This window comes from Mauremys mutica, chromosome 10 (genome assembly GCF_020497125.1).
Source record: "Mauremys mutica isolate MM-2020 ecotype Southern chromosome 10, ASM2049712v1, whole genome shotgun sequence".
NCBI lineage: Eukaryota > Metazoa > Chordata > Testudines > Geoemydidae > Mauremys > Mauremys mutica.
This window is the reverse complement of record NC_059081.1, coordinates 30,731,792-30,749,838: the sequence shown is the minus strand read 5'-3', so window position 1 is coordinate 30,749,838 and position 18,047 is coordinate 30,731,792. Positions and strand designations below refer to the sequence as shown.

The 18,047-nt window shown below is 40.3% G+C and overlaps 2 protein-coding genes across 11 annotated transcripts in view; one reads left to right on the top strand and one right to left on the bottom strand.

The window, feature by feature from the left end:
• The window catches only part of PKP4 (plakophilin 4), a 220,618-nt gene extending 205,395 nt beyond the window's left edge, over positions 1 to 15,223 (bottom strand). For all 4 annotated transcript variants that reach the window (XM_045032188.1, XM_045032191.1, XM_045032190.1 and 1 more), the window contains exon 1: positions 15,098 to 15,223. The gene's annotated coding sequence lies outside the window, so the exon portion shown is untranslated. The remainder of the gene's footprint in view (positions 1 to 15,097) is intronic.
• A 168-nt stretch (positions 15,224 to 15,391) lies between these two features.
• CCDC148 (coiled-coil domain containing 148) overlaps positions 15,392 to 18,047 on the top strand; it is a 128,084-nt gene continuing 125,428 nt past the window's right edge. For 2 of the 7 annotated variants that reach the window (XM_044978573.1, XM_044978565.1), the window contains exon 1: positions 15,403 to 15,454. The gene's annotated coding sequence lies outside the window, so the exon portion shown is untranslated. Of the gene's footprint in view, positions 15,455 to 15,566; positions 15,842 to 18,047 lie in introns of those variants that run through there. The other 5 variants (XM_044978570.1, XM_044978566.1, XM_044978567.1 and 2 more) reach the window with 4 other exon arrangements.

The following is an 18,047-nucleotide window of genomic DNA, read 5'->3' as shown; positions in this document are numbered from 1 at the left end:
TCAAAACAACAAAAAGGAAATTCAGAATAACTCAATCCTACAAAAACAAACCTCTAATATTTTGTTCTTAAAATATATTTTGTTGTAAATTTTTTAAAAGGCATTTTGAGTATAAGCAATACAGAGGTCAAGTGACTTTTTAAAAAACGACGACAGTTTGTCAAGTGCAAATTTATTTTTTAAATTGTAACTCTACAAAAAGTAGCTTTTTTACAATGGAAGTGTTACTAGTATCACTCCTTCAGCTTGTTAAATCCTACTACATTTCAGTACATTACATAATCAGTATCAATCTCCTATTTGCAACTGGCTCTAGAAGCAGCTTCCCAAATATACTTTTTCTTGCAGTTACACAAACAGCATTTACTTGAGGCTCAAGACAGTATCACTCCTACCCAATAAAAAGAGTATCTTATACCATATACACCGGCTTAGAAAGATTAGATTTCTATTGGTATATCAGTAAATGTTTATTTCACTGTATATACAAAAGCTGATGAAAAATATTTTCATCAATAATAATCAAAATTTACAGATAGGCAAAGTTAGAAAAATGCTGCTTGAGAGTTTATTTAAAGCTAGTATATTTTGAAATATGATGTTGATCATTTATGTTTTATAATGGTTATGGTATAAATAAAATAAGCCTTTTGAATCTCCAAGTCTACTGTAATTATAGTAGTCTGACCCCCAAATTTCCCACAACTGAAAATTTAAATAAATAAAAATTGAAAAAATACTTAAAAATAAACATGTTGAAATTATATTTAAAAAAAAAAATTGAATTCTGCCAAGCCTACATATGTCCCAGCATCTCTATTGCAACACTAAGAGAAAACTTCCATTAGGACACACTAAATTCCAACAGTGCAGGTTAATGGACGTCCAATAAAGGGATTGGTAAAGTTAACAATTTAAAATCAACTTTGTATTAATGGATCTTCAATTAATCAGTCATACAATCAGGGAAAAACCTGCCAATCCAAATAAATAAATACATATTTGCCAGGGTGGATTTGATTTAAATCAAACTGATTTTAATCATGATTTATATCACTAATCAAGAAGACTCGATTTAATAATGGTTTTCTACATGAAAGTGCATTCTTGTTGGTTGTTTTAAACTTAATACATATTCTTCACATTTCGGAGATAGATGCAGGTTTCATTTTTAGAAGGTATACACTATACATTTTTAAACAGTGATTTATTTTGAAAAACTTTTCAGATTAGTTTTACAGCTATATCAGAAAATGAATGATTGGTTATTTCATTCACCAAAGGTAATTGAAGCAGATATTTATGAAGTCATTGGGAAGTGAACTATCTCCAATTCAACAGGTTAATCGTTAATATTTGGAGGATTTTCTTGCTATCGTGTATTAGGAGGAGAACATCACCAGACAGACATTTAAATTGTTTTATTTGACTAAAACAACAACATTATGTATTCTGGATTTTTTTTCTTGAAAAGCAAACATACAACAGTTTAACAAAACAAGCATACGTACCTTGCTTCTCACATTTATCTCCAGACTTCTTGTCCAGATCTGTTCCACCCCAACAATCTTCTGTTCATTTAACTTTTTGAAACTTTGCACTTTTAGAGAGAAGTAAGGGATTGATTGTGTGTACACAAATTTGCAGAGGAACAATCGGGTTGAGGTCTGTTATTTCTCCTCACCTCCATATATTATTTATTTTTAAAGATTTTTGCTGTTAACAAGCATGTTACCCCTGGAGACACAAATCCACAGTTTGAGCAACTGCAAAACTAAGCATCTCTGATGGTATCTTCTAGCTCCCCTGGGAGATAAAAAGATTAACCTAAATAATCTATACAGAAGCCCCTGGAACCCATAAAATTGGGTTCCTAATCCATGAACTATTGGTACTAATTTACAAATTTTTTCTTAAACATTATATAAATATACTGTCTTTTACTATAGAATTAGAATTTATAATCCCTATTCCATGATGAGATATCTTTGAACTATAATGTATTTTAATTAAAACTATCTTTAGATAGGCTTTTTCCTCAAAAAGCCTTTTATCAAAAAAAATCCGATTTTGATAAAAGTATCTGATTTTTTTTAATTAAAAAAAAACATGGATTTTCCTTGAATTCCAGTAACTGTTCAGTTGTTGCAAATATCAAGGTGGATAAAAATCAAACTGGGCATTCCCTGCTTAGATGCTTTTTTTGCAGGGTGAGGGGGGAGAAAGGAACAGATAGGCACAATATACTGGAAACATTCTCCCACCCACTACATATTTTCTATTTCTGGCACAGATGGCATAGGCAAAATATCTCATCCCAATTTAATTTGCCTTCAATTAGTTTTCAGTTAAATATAAACATAATATAAGTTTTCAAAGCAACATTCTTCAAAAAATTGTTCATAATAGGTAAAACTCACCTACATATTGAGGACCAGACTAAAGCTTTCCATGCCACTTAAGCCCCATATAGTGGAACTGTGTCAAAAGGACATGGAAGGAAGAACTGTGTAAGCAGGCGTCTGTACTCTATGCACCTTGAGGGAAAAAGGAACGCAGGCCTCAAACCCCCTGTGGGAGATACATAGTGACATTGGTTGCAAACTATTCCTGCAGGGGGGCAATGCAGATCCAACAGCTGAAGGATAAACTTCATCCACCATCCTAACTACACTTAGTGCCCCACACAAAGAGCAAGTAATCAAAATTTGTTCAGCAGGAGTGAATTTCACCCATAATGCTTGTTGAATTAAGCATGGAACATTTTTTTCTGCTTGCCATGCTGCTGTAGGTAGACAAGTTTTAGCTTGCACAACTTCATATAATTTACAGTGCTTTTTTCTACAGTCACAAGGAAAAAACTGCTTTGTGTACTTTGTAACTTAAAGCTAAGCACAATTTTTGATTCACAGAATAGTTAAATTCCAGATGAAGATATTACATTAAATCAATATTATTCTCAATCAGTTGGAACTATGTGAAGTTACATACAAAAAACAGCTAGAAAACCTATTAAGATTGTGAAGTTAAGCACTCAAAAGTTAGGAAATGCCAGAATTAAGGTTGCTTTCTATTAGTATGGATTAGTTCTGGACTGAAGTAATAAAATCAGTATTTCTAGCCTATCCAGCAAAATGAAGGCAGAATTAAAAATAGGGGTTTGGCTTTGTTTTTTTAAAACAACAAAACTGAAAGTTTATGGTACAAATTTTCTGAACCCTGAAGCCTTTCCAATACAACAATCTCCTGAACCAAGGAGAGACAAAACTAACCACAAGTTAAACTGGAAATAATCAATTACTGTGTTGACATGATTGTTACATTTAACTTTCTCTCTCCTTCTGACTTTAAGACAAGACAAAATTCCATGCTACCAAACCTATTAAGGCTACTAAAGGGTCTGTCCAGGAGTAGTGGATCCAGCAGAATAAAACAAAAACACAGAACTTAGAGCATGTCTAAACTTAAAATGCTTAAAAAAAGCTTAAATACTTAATAAGCTGCATCGGCGCAGCTGTACCAATGCCATTGCGCTGGTGTAGCATTTTAATGAAGATGCGCCATGCCAACAGTAGAGAGCTATCTCATCGGTGTAGTTAATCCACTTCCCAAGAGGTGGTAGCTATATCGATGGGAGAGCTTCTCCCATCGAAGTCAGAGCTCACGGGGACAAAAAGGGATGAAGGATAAACTGCAGACCTCTTTTTCTGCAGAGTTGAAAATAAGGAACATTGAATGAAGTACAATAGTCACTGCTTGCTTAACCTTCTCACTAAAATGAAGTCTTAAGAAGAAGACATTGCAATTTATTTTTTTAAGTAGCTTTGAGGGCTTTTAGTACTTCATTAGAAGACCCCTGGTCCCCAGGTTGCCTCATTAGTAACCAATCATGAGTCAAACTATTAAGTGAGAAATATTTGGATGCAAGCAAAGGCTGAAGAATGAGGCATGGTGTTGCAATGTAGTCCTAAACACGGTCCCTTCCAGAAGCGGGGGGGATTCCAAGCTAGCTTTCATGAGGGGTGGGGGAGGGAGAAGTAGGAAGAAACCACCATAAAAAGTAATGTTTTATCCAAAAGCCCATTTTGCCCAGAATCCCTGAATAACTCAGTAAGTCCGAGTTTACTAATGAAGCTGCAGACACTAGGAGTTTGAAGATCAGCAAAGATCAATAGTATTACCAACATCTGGACTTTGACTAATTTCTATCAGTGGGAAGGTGGCAAAAAGAACCAACACTTGATATGAACCCCAGTTAATTACCAAGAGACCCTTCCTCAAGCTTCTGGACATCTATGTTGTTAACAGAATTTTGTGAACTTTGCAAGACAGTGATGACCTAGTCTCCTGAAGGAAGAAGTAATTTTGTTATAATCTGTTAGAGGCTCTGAGGTTAGATCCCTACTTGCTTGTTAGAAAATGTCTAGGGTGAGGTTAGGAAGGGGAAAATAACTAACTTGGTGGGATATAAAGTAGCAGGCCTCTTGCTAAGGGACATGCTGTAAGATTTTTTTATTTTTTTCCCCCCAATTGACATTCCTTGAAGGTTTCTGTACATTACAGAATATGTTCATCTCTCTCAAACACATGATGTTATAGTGTTTCTAACAGCAGTTATAGTGAACCTCTTCCCTGAACCAGGTGTGGGCTCCCCACCCAGGGAGACCAGATGGCCTGAGTTTATAGGGATAGTCCTGATATTCAGCGCTTTGTCTTATGTAGGCACTTATTATCCTTCACACCCCCATCCCAATTTTTCATATTTGCTATCTGATCACCCTATACCCATCTCAAGATCTTCTCTACAGTACATGAGGTACCATTACTGACAATGAGTATCTGCAATAGGTGCAGCAAAATTGGTATTAACCACGGTTTAACTACAAGTGTAACCAAGGACAAATTGTTCATTTCAGAAATAGTAATAAAAACCTACTGTCTCTAAAGTGATGCTGAACATTGTTTGTAGTTAAAAGTAGGCTTGGCACAATTAGATTTTTCTTATATATGTATATATTTTTGACAAATAATATGAATGTTTATTTTTAAGCTTTTTAATTTCTATTTATTTAAATTTTCACAGTTGAGGGAAATAGTGGGTGGGTCAGATAATAATTCTGTAAGGACAGTAGATGTTGAGACTCAAAAGATTAAAGATTTATAACTGTTAAAACACAAATTGTCAACATCACATGTCAAAACTTACAAAGTAAATATCCTTATACCAAACTCTTAAGTTTTCAAGCAGCATTTTTCTTAGTTTGCCTATCTGTAAATTTCAATTATTGATGGAAATATTTGTCATTAGTTTCTCTGTGTATGGTAAACTAGACATTTACAAACATTTACTTGTAAAAAAACCTAATGCTTCCAAGCCTACCTGTAATTAAGCCTTGGTCAGCACCAGTTCTCCTGCATCCACTGCCAGCAATGAGTACTTACTGCAGTGTAGAGAAGGCTCAAGAAACTAACCTCTCTAGGAAGTCACACAGAGGGAGTGTCTGTTGGAAGTTTGTCACAGACCAAGTCACCTATAGTTTTCCGAGGTAGAACATCAATACTTCATTCAGGACATTAACGTATAATTGGCCTAATTATTCAACCAGGAGATTATGATCACACCATATTAGACAAAACTTAACAGAGAGTTTGATATGCTGGATACCCTTTAAACTCTGAATTTAAATTCAGCTGGGATAGAAAAGGAAGGAAAAATCCTCCAGAAACTTCTCCCCCCATACAAGGAAATGTACAGGTTACATGTAGGAAGTGGAAACTTTTTCTGTCATACATACTAAAATCAACAAATTTGCCTTGTGATTGTCAGATATTGAAGGCAGATCTGAACTGATACATGTCTTGTTAGAGTAAAGCCTTTGTTCCACAGGAGGTAGGTCGCTAGACAGAACTGTCCTGACACAATATAGGGAGGTAGGAAATGGGGTGTGGACAGTCATCTGTAAATACTGTACAAGATTTTTTGTCCCAGAAAGAAGAGTGCACCAAAAACATGAGAAAGTCAGATGGAAGGCTTGAGGACCTTCTTCAATGTGACTTCACCTCCCAGACAGGTTAATCCCATTAAAAAAAAAAAGTGAGTGCTTCTTGACTGATATAAAACCAAAAACACCTAGCTAACTCTAGAGTACTGAACTATTATAGAACAAAAATAGTTTTTTTCCAAGGATCTCAGAAACCCATGCACCCTGGATTAGAATTAGCATCTTTAAAGACTTTAAAGCCCCAACACTTGGACTTTTGAAAGAAGATAGCAGAAGCAAAACATTCTTAAACTATTTCTACACCACTTGGCTAGTGAATCTCATTCACTTTCAATTCTCCTTTTTAGAGGACTTAACGTGGTTTCAATCCCCTCGTTCAGCTGTCTCCACTGCAGAAGATCTCAGATTCCTCTTGGGAGAAAGCCTATTGGTCTTGTCCACAGAGTGAAAAAAGGAGAATGAAAACAGTCCTTTTTCAGCTCACCACACTTCTAAGGGATATGCTATTGATATACTACTCTGTTTCATAGCTCACTTAGCCTCCAGTGTTGTGAACTCTTGTGATTTTATTGCGACACTTAGTGTTTTTCTTAAAGTCCCAGATCCTAGAGTCCTGAGATTAGGTAGGAATCTCAATTTTCATTTAAAAAGAAAAAGTTTCAAGTACCCTCAGAGAAAAATTCGAATAAAAAATGATCCACAATGGCTCAAAATCTAAAGAACCCAACATTAACTTTTTCAACTCTCATTTTTTAAGCCAGTCCCATGATTTTTTGAGGACTTGACTCACGATTAAATGCTTGGAGTTGGTGATACTGAGCATCATAATCAGATATTGGAAAAGGGATAGAATAAACTAATTCATACTAGGAATCTTAGGACAAAGAAAGATTTTGTTTTTCTGTTTTAAGTCATGCCAATACACCATTTCAGACTGAGCTGCAGGAACTGCTAATTTCCTCCCATCCTTATCTTTTTTCCCTTTTCAGTAGGAGAGCTAAACAAGGGGGAAAGATGTTCCCTGCTCAAATACTTTAACATTTCTGTCCTAAAATAATCTTTCCTAGGAATACTGAGATAGGTTAGAAGTAAATATAACTGCAGTGAAGGGTTAAAGTAGTACTGCCTTCTTTAAACCTGCTTTGAGCATAAGGACACGGATGTAATGAGAAGGACTTGTGGCTTTAAGGTAACCAAAGAGAGTCTTGGCCCCTGCACAGGCATATTGAACAGGAAGTTCCTTCCCCACTCCACCCTGGCCGGGATTGTAGCCAGAGAAGGAGCAGTCAATTCAGAAATGAAAGCATATGGAGTGAGTGTGTATGCGGGGGAGGAACCTGGGTGTTGGTTATCTACACAGAGCATAGAGAGTCAACTAAACTTTCCTTACAAGATTTGTAGTTTGATACTAGTTATGGAGAGAATAAGGGAAATGCCAGCAAGTAAAACTGACTGTGTTGGTTCAAAAACTGCTCTCCTACTGTCCTCATGGTAGTATTCTTTGTCTGAAAGTGGAGGATTGACTCTCAACACAATGGAGGCATGAAGTGATTATGAAAGAAAAGCTGATCTCTGCTAAAGCCACTTTACTGGACCCCTTGCCATTTACCCAATTCACTGCACAGCAAAGCAGGAAGAAGCTGTGTTTAGTCCCAGGGAGGTAAGCATTAACAAAGATTTCTGAAGCAAACAAATTTGCCTCCTATGCACCATACTGCTTTCCAAACAATTGCTGCTGGGGTGCTCAATTACTGATAAATGCTAGTCATCTACTGCTAATTTAGGGGAGTCCTCAGCTGTCCCCCAAATGCACCTATAAAGACCTCCTCTCTCTTCCAGACAGAGACCAAACTAGAGGGAAAAGGAGAAAACTACTAAGAAAAAAGAAAAAACAGGGAAATAACTTAAGATGAAATAATCCTTTGCAAAAGGCTTTCATATCTCACACACAAAGAAGCCTCTGCTTGCACAGAGCAGAATAGACACTCTGAAGAGGGCTACCAGATTCAGATTTCAGCTGTGCTGGTCCACCCTTCCCACACCCCCACAAAAGATAGAGGAACTGTCTCCTTCCAGTTTGACTAGATCAAAATACCCATGGGTTATGTTTTCTGTCCAGAGCAGTGGATCCATCACAAAAAAACATGACTAACCTAGATAAAATGACAATTATGATCCCTGTAATGTGTAGTATTTAAAGATACAGTGTGCAATAGCACAACTTGAGTTTTAAATATGAAGGAACACAAATACTCCACTTTTAGCATTTTTATATTAAAACTTCTAAAATTGAAAGATGAGTTAATAGGATTTTTCAGTATCTATATTATGTCAATATTGTAATTAACATACTTTTAAAAATAAAAATGACACTGTAATATCAGCTTGACACCCTCACCTTTCCCCCAGGAGGAGTGCTCTCAAGAACAGAAAAACCATCGAAGTGTTTCAATACAGTGTTTACAAAAGTCCTGTAAAACAACTAATTGGAAGTTAGAAAGGAGAGTTTCTCTTTCAGCTAAGTACTTGTATTTTAAAAGAAATATCTGTTCCTATTACAACAAGGGCTATAAGACGTATGAGCTATGTTCATTTAGTGATGTCTGATCATCTTGTTTATATTTGAACATGCCACAGTTATCCTTAGAGTTTACTCTTAGATTTACAGTTAAAATCTTGTACAAGGGCAAATCTAAGTAAAGATGGTAGCGCACGGAAACTTCTTGGTAAATAAGCAATTTGATGTTGTACCTCTAACACAGGGGTGAGCTAACCTTTTGGCCCGAAGGCCACATCTGGGTATGGAAATTGTATGACGGGCCATGAATGCTCACAAAATTGGGGGTTGGTGTGCAGGAGGGAGGGAGGGAGGGCTCTGGCATGGGGCCAGAAATGAGGAGTTCAGAGTGCAGGAGGGGGCTGAGGCAGGGGTTTGAGGTGCAGGGGAAGGGGAAAAGGACTCTGACTGGGGGTGCGGGCTCTGGGGTGGGGCTGGGGATGAGGGGTTTGGAGGGCAGGAGGGGGGGAATCAGGGCTGGGGCAAGGGGTTGGGGTACAGGAGGGGGTCAGGGGTGCATGCTCCAGGCGGTGCTTACCTCAAACAGCTCCCAGAAGCAGCAGCATGTCCCTCCTCTGGCTCCTACGTGGAGGTGAGCCCAGGAGACTCTGCACACTGCTCCATCCGCAGGTGCCGCCCCTGCAGCTCCCACTGGCCAGAGTTCTCGGCCTATAGGAGCGGCACTTGGGGTGGGGACAGCGTGTGGAGCCTCCTGGCTGCCCCTACGCATAGGCGCCAGAGGGGGGACATGCCGCTGCTTCTGGTAGACACAGCATGTGTGGAGCGGAGCAAGCCCCCAACCCCGCTCCCCAGCGGGAGCTCTAGGGCCAGATTAAAATATCTGAAGGGACAGATGCGGCCCTCGGGCTGTAGTTTGCCCATCCCTGCTCTAACAGTTTGGAATTTAAAGGGTGAGGGACTTTCTTCAAAAATTCAAAAACTGAAATATAAACTTCTTCTATTTTCAGAAATCTCAAGTAGAAAAGCATGTCAAAAGTTACATGGAATCATTTGGTATCACAAGCTTTTTTTTAAAAAGGTTAGAAGCAAAACTGCAACATGTTGCCCAGAAAATACTATTTAATGTGGCATCGAAGCAGTTAACAACATTTCCTACTAGACATTTATCCTGTTAGTGTTAGCAGCCGACTGAACACATTTTAAACAAGTTTGTTATGTGAAGTTCCACTATAAAGGTTGGATACAAGTTTAAAGGAATGCTTTGCAGTTTAAGTAAAGTAATCAGTTTATTCAATCTGTAGTGCTCTATGATTAACTGTTAATCATAACATATGTTTCCTGTGTGCCCTCACTATTATAATTTACGTTATATTAGTCGCTACAGGTCACAAACAAAAATCACAGAGTCAACTGTGGTAGGCACTACTGTACACAATAGAAGATCAGGGCTGGCTCCAGAGTTCTTGCAGTCTAAGGCTACATCTTTATGCACAGTTGCACTGACTTATCTAGATCATTTTAAAAATTGATGTGGTTAAACAACTGCAGACCCTCTACTGAATGGGCTTAAACTGGTTTAGCTTCAGTCAGTAAATTATTAAATTAAGAAACAGTCTGCAAAATTGGAGTATGAGCCCTAGGAGTACAGGTAATTTCAGAAGAAACATCGGGGGGGGGGGGGGGGGTGAAGAGACTTGCCTCTGCAATAATGTTTACAAGTGCACTCCCTGTCCTGCAGTGGTAAGATAAGTGGCAAATTGAGATTTCTGTTCTAAACTCTTCCTTAACTCAGCCTCCCACTCCATTTGTCTATTTCATCCACCTGTTGTATCCTGTCTGACATATAGGTTGTGAACTCTCTGGGAAAGGGACTGTGTTCTTTGTTATTTACCCATTTGCCTAGCAAAATAGGCCCTGAACCTTGACAGAGGTTCCTAGGTGCTATGATAATACAAATGAAAATAAGCAAGGGTTAAACAAGTTCGATTGTTTCTACATGAGTGGTCTGCACCAATTTAACTAGTTTTAAAATCTATTTAGTTAAGAACATTCAACTTTTCTCCTACAGACAAGGTTGAAGTTAAATGTAACAGTAGGTATAAAGTACAATAGGAAGGAGCAGAGGAAGAAGAATGAGGGCGCTGTTGGGGCAATACAAAATACTGAGTAGTAGGTACCTAACTGCCTAGCCCTTTTCCAACAAAAATCTCAGACCCTCTTACTATTCCATTCAATTTTTTGGTTGTTTTGTTCTCTCTGCACATTTAACAAGCATATCCTGGCAATAATGCAAGTGATCACTGACATGTTTATTCTGCCTACAGCAATAAACTCTACTATGATCACTAAGCTCCTTGGACTAGTCACAGTGCTTTCTTATAACTACATAATGTCACAACAGAATGTCAGAGGCATGCCTCAGAAGTTGATTCTTCTGTACTTAGTAATACAACAGATTTCTTTTACTGAGATGCTATTAGAAAAAGTCCCATATTCTGTGATCTCTTTATAACTGGTGAAGTACTAATGTGTTTAAATAATCCACATGCAAGTCTCAATAACATTGTGTCACAGTTAACTGTATTATCTGCTGCAAAATACCTAATCACAAAAGAGGTGAAACATTCAATTGTATCCAAGTAAAATGAAACAAAAGAGCACTTACGTGACTCAAATTGTGAATATGCATAGTATTTCTTTCAAAAGTTCACAGAATACATGCAGGGTTTTTTTATGCCTATCATTTGATATAGCACACATTAAAAACATACAACACAATTCTTTTACAAGTTCTGTAGAGGTGCTTATTCTCATAATTTTCATAACTGTTTAATATAGGCAATGTAAAAATAGAGAACTACCTGTTACGTTAAATACCATTTTCATTTTTAAAAATTATCTTTTTAAAAAAAAATCAATATTTTGCCAACACATGAAGCTGCTAGAACATTAATAAAATACTATATCATATTATTACTTTTTTCTTTTACCTTTTAAATACATCTGCGGCACACAGAGCAGTAAATGAGAATGCTATGCTTTAAGAGAATGCCACACAAGGTATATAACATTTCCAATCAGAAAACTGGGGTGAATTCTCTCCCTGTATAAAATGTATTTTCTAAAAAAAACTTCCTTAAAGTGTACCAGTTTGATTAAAGCATATAACTTCTACTGAAAGGAGGATCAAACAAACAAAAAAAAACCCTCTTATCGTTTAATTTTCTGTTACATTTTGAAGTTGTTTAGGTCAGAGGCCATGCTCTACAGCCTCTACTCCCTTCACCTTTGAGTGGAAGATACACAGCATATTGTTCATGCTACCTACATGTAAACAAAAATAGTTTTAGTAGCCTATTCCAAGGGTCAGACAGCACTTACAGTTTTATCAAAGTGAACCAGTATTGATTGAACTTTTAAAGATAGATATTTTAATTTCATTTGTTTCCCAATTTAAAAATACAGTTAAAATTGAGAGTTAAGTTTCAATATTTTAATTTTCAGAGGTATCAGAAATTCACCAAATGTCAATGTCTTTCCAAGACAAAAAGCGTACGGGCTATCTGTTCAATAAGTCAAGAAAGCTTTATTCTCCCTGCCCTTCCCAAGTCTTGTACAATGATTAATAAAAGGAGTGACAGCCATCAGCAGAATCAAAAGCTAGCTATAAAGTATTATTACGTCGAGGCCACACCTGTCCCTGCAGTTAGTTTTATTTTTAGTTATACATCACATGTGCATTTGTACTGTAATTTAAAATTAATATGCAGTGGAAAATTAAAAAGACAACACAAGACTTAATCTACCCTGGGCTACATACATATTTATTTCAACTGTAGTAAGATATTGTACATACTTTTATAGCAAAGTAGAGTTGGCTTCTGAAAATTAGTGTTCCTACGAGAATTAATATATACAATGTTCCTGTACACAATTTAGGATTTCCAATTTAGAATATTCATTGATCACAGAAATACGGGTTTGTGCAGAAACAACCCAGACTCCAAGAATTTTAAAATCCATTTTCACTCTTCCAATTCTGCACCTCTCAACACCTTTCCTCCAGACAGGATGGGAGTGTTGACTACTAAATCACGTCTCTCAATTTCCTTATGCTTTTTGTTTGATTGTAGCAAAATGTCCATACATAGCCAAGATAGGAAACTCAATTTATCCTCAGAGGCAAATGTGTTAGCTGTAAAACAGCTGCATGTATCACTACAGTCACCCAGAAATGCTCTTATTTTGAAGATTTGTCACTTTTTTCCTATTTGTGTTGCTTATTGATCAAACAAAAAAGGCTGCCAAGTTACCAGATTCCCATAGCTGTACTTCCTACCACCAACAGTAGAGGATTTTAGGGCTTAGATAGTTTTCTTCATTTAAGGTTTGGATGTTGGTGTGCAATCTGAAATTTAGTTATATCAAAAGCATACCTAATCTTTAAATTGTATTCAACATACATCAGTGACTAGGGATCACCTCATAGCTTGTGGACATAAGGTAGTTCAGTATAATAATCACTGTGGAGGAATACAATGCTGTTTCCTTTAGCTTAAAAAATACCCACAAACAGATTTAACAGGATATCAAGCTGAACTGATCATGTGGCCCTATTAACAAACCTGTCCAAACAATGTTTGTCAAAGCAGCAGTTTGCATGATAGTTCTTGGACTTGATTAGTAGCTACTACAGTTTCTTTAGCTAAGCACTGTGTAATTATTTTCTTTGATCTGACAGAGAAACATAAGCCACAGACAGAAAATAATCACCATTAGACTATGCTCAGACACCCACTATTAGTGTTCTGTTATTTTATCTACAGCTGGACTATTGTTTTCTAAAAGTTTTCTAAATCCCTTTTTCTCTCCCTACCACTCCCAAATCACTTCCTCACAAATATCAACTTAAATGGCTATGACAGTTTGAATAGCAGAATGAAAATCGCCCTGGTGCTAACAAATGTAAATCTGGGGAAAGACGTGGTGGCGATTGTTGCCTCCTGCTGGGTTTCTGTGTTGTTTCAGATGGTAATTGACACGCCCTGTAATTTAACAGTACCAGACAGTTCTATCTGTCCCATCTCTGGCAAAACACTGCCTCTCTGTTCCTTTTCATTACGTATTATATGAGAGTATAAATGCAGCTGAGTATTATAAAGAGCGGTAGTTCATGTTAAACAAGAAGGATCCATGCACAGAAATATTTTCCAGATTAGATCGCCGTTTACAAGTATTAACCAAAACATATAGCAAAATGTGTGTTGCAGCAACACCACACACGACGAACATTTTTCTTCTCCTCCTCCCGCCCGCCCCCGCCGCTACCACCACCACCAAAGCTTCTGCAGCTCGGCTTAGGAACATACACCGAACAATTTAAATACCAATTGCACAAATCTTTCAGCAAAAACTTGGCGCAGAAATCAAAGGCCCTTGATAACGGGGAGGAAGTGAATATCCAGCCTTGCTCAACTCGGGCGCGGTGAGGGACAAGCAACCTTCAAACTGATCTCATCGCGGAGAAATGCAGCGAGACTCTAACCTGAACCTGTGCAATGCCACGCCGAAGGCATTAAGGCAAGCAGACACCGCTCCTGCCCTCTCTGCAGCATGGAAACAGAGAGAGGTTCGCTAGCTCCCGGGTAGATGCTCTAGTGACCTTTGACTATTGGAGGAGAGCTGGGCAAGGAGCGATCTGTTGCAGCGGGTTGTGTGCGCGCTTCCCCTGGCGCATTCCTCACATTCCAGCACAATCTAAAGCCCCAGGAACAAACCGCGTGTGTCCCCCTCGCCTCCCCCCGCCCCACACACCGTGCGAGCCGCACACCTGCCTTCTCATCGGCCCTGCGCTCCGCTCCGCCAGCGCCCTGTTTGTCGCACTCCTAGAACATGCAGGCAAAACCAGGCAGCCTTCTGCCCCCTCCCCGCGGGGCTCGGGGACCGCAGAGGGGCAGTGCCGTGGGCCTGCCACCTAGAAGCCCAGCGCGGGGAAGGGTTAGAGGAGACTCTGGCTGCGTTCATGCAGCCTAAGCCCAAGCAAAGGCAATTTTACAGGGCAACACGAGCTTGGGAGGGCCGGGGGAGCAGAGGTCTGGGCGCCAGAGGTTAGGAATGGAGAGGGAGTCAGGGGGAGAGTTTTGGGAAAGGAGTCAGGCAAAGGCGGGGGGGCGATCAGAGGAAGAGCCAGGCCTAGGGAGGGAAAGATCTGGGGGGCGATGGGTAAGGCTGGGGGAGGGAAGCGAGACTAGTGCGGGGAGAGGCAGGCTAAGGGGGGAAAGGATCGGGGGTGGGGTACGGGAAAGAGCCCGGCCAAGCGGGGAGAGGCTGGGGATGGCCAAGTGGGGGGGGGGGGCAAAGGGTTGTTGGGGTGAAAAGACGGAGACCTCGCGGGGAAGGGATCTGGGGGTGAAGGGAGAAACCGGGAGCCACGACCCTCTCGGGGAGACTCAACCTCTCTCCTCGGCGCCCTCCAGCTGGTTTGGCTCCCTCCTGGCTCAGCCTCCCCTCTGATCCGGAGCCGGCTCCCCGCCCCAGGGGGCCCCCCACCCGACAGTGCCCCCGAGGCCTCACTCACCGCACAGATGACACCGCTGGCGGGAGCGCTAGGCGCGGAGGGGCCCCAGCTGCAGCCTCCCCGCCGGCCGGGCCCTACCCCGGGGTCTCCATGGTGGTGGTGCAGCCGCCGCCGAGTCCCGACCCCCTTTCAGCCTAGTCTCCCTAGTCCCGCCTCCCACCACTGACGTCAGCACACCGGCCTGCCTTGTGCAGCAATGCTATTGGAAGAGCCCTGCTCAGGGCCGCACCCTATTGGTCACTGCCTCATATTAAACCACCCAATGAGCCGGTTACTTGAGGTTTCTATGGTTACCGATGCTGTGATGGGGCTGAGTGGAAGGACTTGGACTCGGAGCTGCAGTTCCCCGCGGCTCGGGTGTGTGCGGCGGAAGGGGAGCGGGAAGAGGGAAGGCCCCGGGCGGAGAGAGGTCCCTGGGCGGGGGAGGGAAGAGAGGGGAGCCGGTGGGAGGGTAACTGGGTGAGGTAGGGTCTCTTCCCACGCTCTGGGGCCTCTTACGCAGGGGGTTTACACGGGAGCCAGCACGCTGTAGCCCTGCCCGGGCTTGGTGACTGTCAGGCTCGCCTGTCTCGCTGGAAAAGTGAGGCGAGGGGAAAGGAAATGCATTGACAACGTGGTGCAAAATCCAAAAAAGTTCCCACCCCAGTAGTGAGGTTTGCCCCCAGACCATCCATTTCTGCTAGTAACTAGGGGCGGGTGGAGGTCTCCTAAGATACCATCTAAGAATCCATCCTCCTCCTTCCGGTAAGTGTGAATCCCAGCCTTGATTTCAGCTTTGACTCCCCCCATGCCCCCATTAGGCTTGGCTCCTGGTGAGCAGCTGCTGTTCAGTCACAGACTGTTGTTCCTGTATGTTGTATAAGTGGATCTGGTGAGAGAATGGCTATCTGTAGCTATAGATATATTGGAATGGGCCATATATTAGTCATGAGCAAGAGCAAATATAATAGGAGTTAAGAATACTTCCTACCTGGAAGACAGGGAGCAGCAACTAGTTACAAAATGGCTACTTTAGCATTACAGCTGCTTGATGCTTCCAAATTTAAAGGGGCAGCCTGAGAAAGGTATGCTGGGAAAAATTCTCCTAATAGAGGGCAGCCCTTTAGTAGAGTCAGAAAAGGCCAGTACATTACTAAGGAAATGGTGCCTGCTAAAGAAATAATATCTGTAGCATGTATCACTGCAGTATTATAAGTCCTAAACAGACAATACAATATATAGCATTATCTGACTACTAAGTTTTATTGTGATATTGTTCTGCCTATGTAAGGTGAATGTAAAAACTGTGTTGTGGATGCAAACTTTTGTGATGAGTTGTTGCCTGTCTATGAAATCAGCTAGACTTCAGTTTCTGGGTTGTTTATATAATATATATGTAAACCAGCATTCAACCTATGTTTTGTTCTATGATAACTTTAATCTTGGTCTGTTTATTGTTGTGCTGATAATGTGGGAAGCAAGTCATTTTATCACAGCTCTTTAAGCATGTTGCCTACTCACTGTCTTCAGACCTTATCTAACATAGATGACTTTAAAAATATTAGTAATGAATCTGGCCCTCTTGGAAAGTACTAACAAGACAGCTCTGGAGACTGAGCAGTGTGGTAGCACAGTGCACTATGCATTCATTCAGTTAGGTGTTCCATTTTGTCACCAAATGCTGCTATGCACACAACAACAAAAATGAGTGCAGCAGGAATAACAAAATTTTATTACAGCATAAAACAATCATAGGACTGGAAGGGCCCCTCAAGGGGTTGACTGGAAGGGCCCCTCAAGGGGTTGACTGGAAGGGCCCCTCAAGAGGTCTTCTAGTCCAGTCCCCTGCACTCAGGGCAGGGCTAACTATTATCTAAACCATCCCTGACAGGTGTTTGTCTAACCTGTTCTTTAAAAAACTCCAATGATGGAGATTCCATAACCTCACCAGGCAATTTGTTCCAGTGCTTAACTACCCTGACAGTTGAGAAGTTTTTCCAAATGTTCAACCTAAACCGCCTTAACTGCAATTTAAGCCCCTTGCTTCTTGTCCTATCCTCAGAGGTTAAGGACAACCTTTTTTTTCCTCCTTCTCCTTTCTCCTTGTAACAGCCTTTTATGTACTTGAAAACTGTTATGTCTCCTTTCACAGTCTTCTTTTCAAATAAACGCATTTTTTCCCCTCTTCCCTCATAGATCATGTTTTCTAGATCTTCAATAATTTTTGTTGCTCGTGTCTGGACTTTTTCCAGTTTGTCCACATCTTTCCTGAAATGTGGTGCCCAGAACTAGACACAATATTCCAGTTGAGGCCTAATCAGTGCGGAGTAGAGTGGAAGAATTTCTACGTGTCTTGCTTTACAACACTCCTGCTAATTCATCCCAGAATGATGTTTGTGGGATGTGGGTATTTTTTGTTTTGTTTGTTTTTGTTTTTTGCAACAGTCTTACACTGACTCATATTTAACTTGTGATCCACTATAACTGCCAGATCTTTCTGCAGTACTCCTTCCTAGGCAGTCATTTCTCATTTGTATGTGTCTGACTGATTGCTCCTTCCTAAGTGGAATACTATGCACTTGTCCTTATTGAATTTCATCCTATATACTTCAGATCATGTCTTCAGTTTGTCGATCATTTAGAATTTTAATCCTATCCTCCAAGACACTTGCAACCAGTCCCGGCTTGGTATCATCTGCAAACTTTATAAGCATTCTCTCTATGCCATTATTTAAATAATTGAAGATATTGAACAGAATCAGACCCAGAATTGCTCCCTGCAGGACCCCACTTGATATGCCCTTCCAGCTTGACTGTAAACCACTGATAACTATTCTCTGGGGTTTTCCAACCAGTTATGCACCCATCTTATAGTAGCTCCATCCAGGTTTATTTTCCTAGGTTGTTTATGAGAAGGAAATGTGAGACCATATCAAGTCTTACTAAAGTCATTTGGCCTGCTAAACCCAGG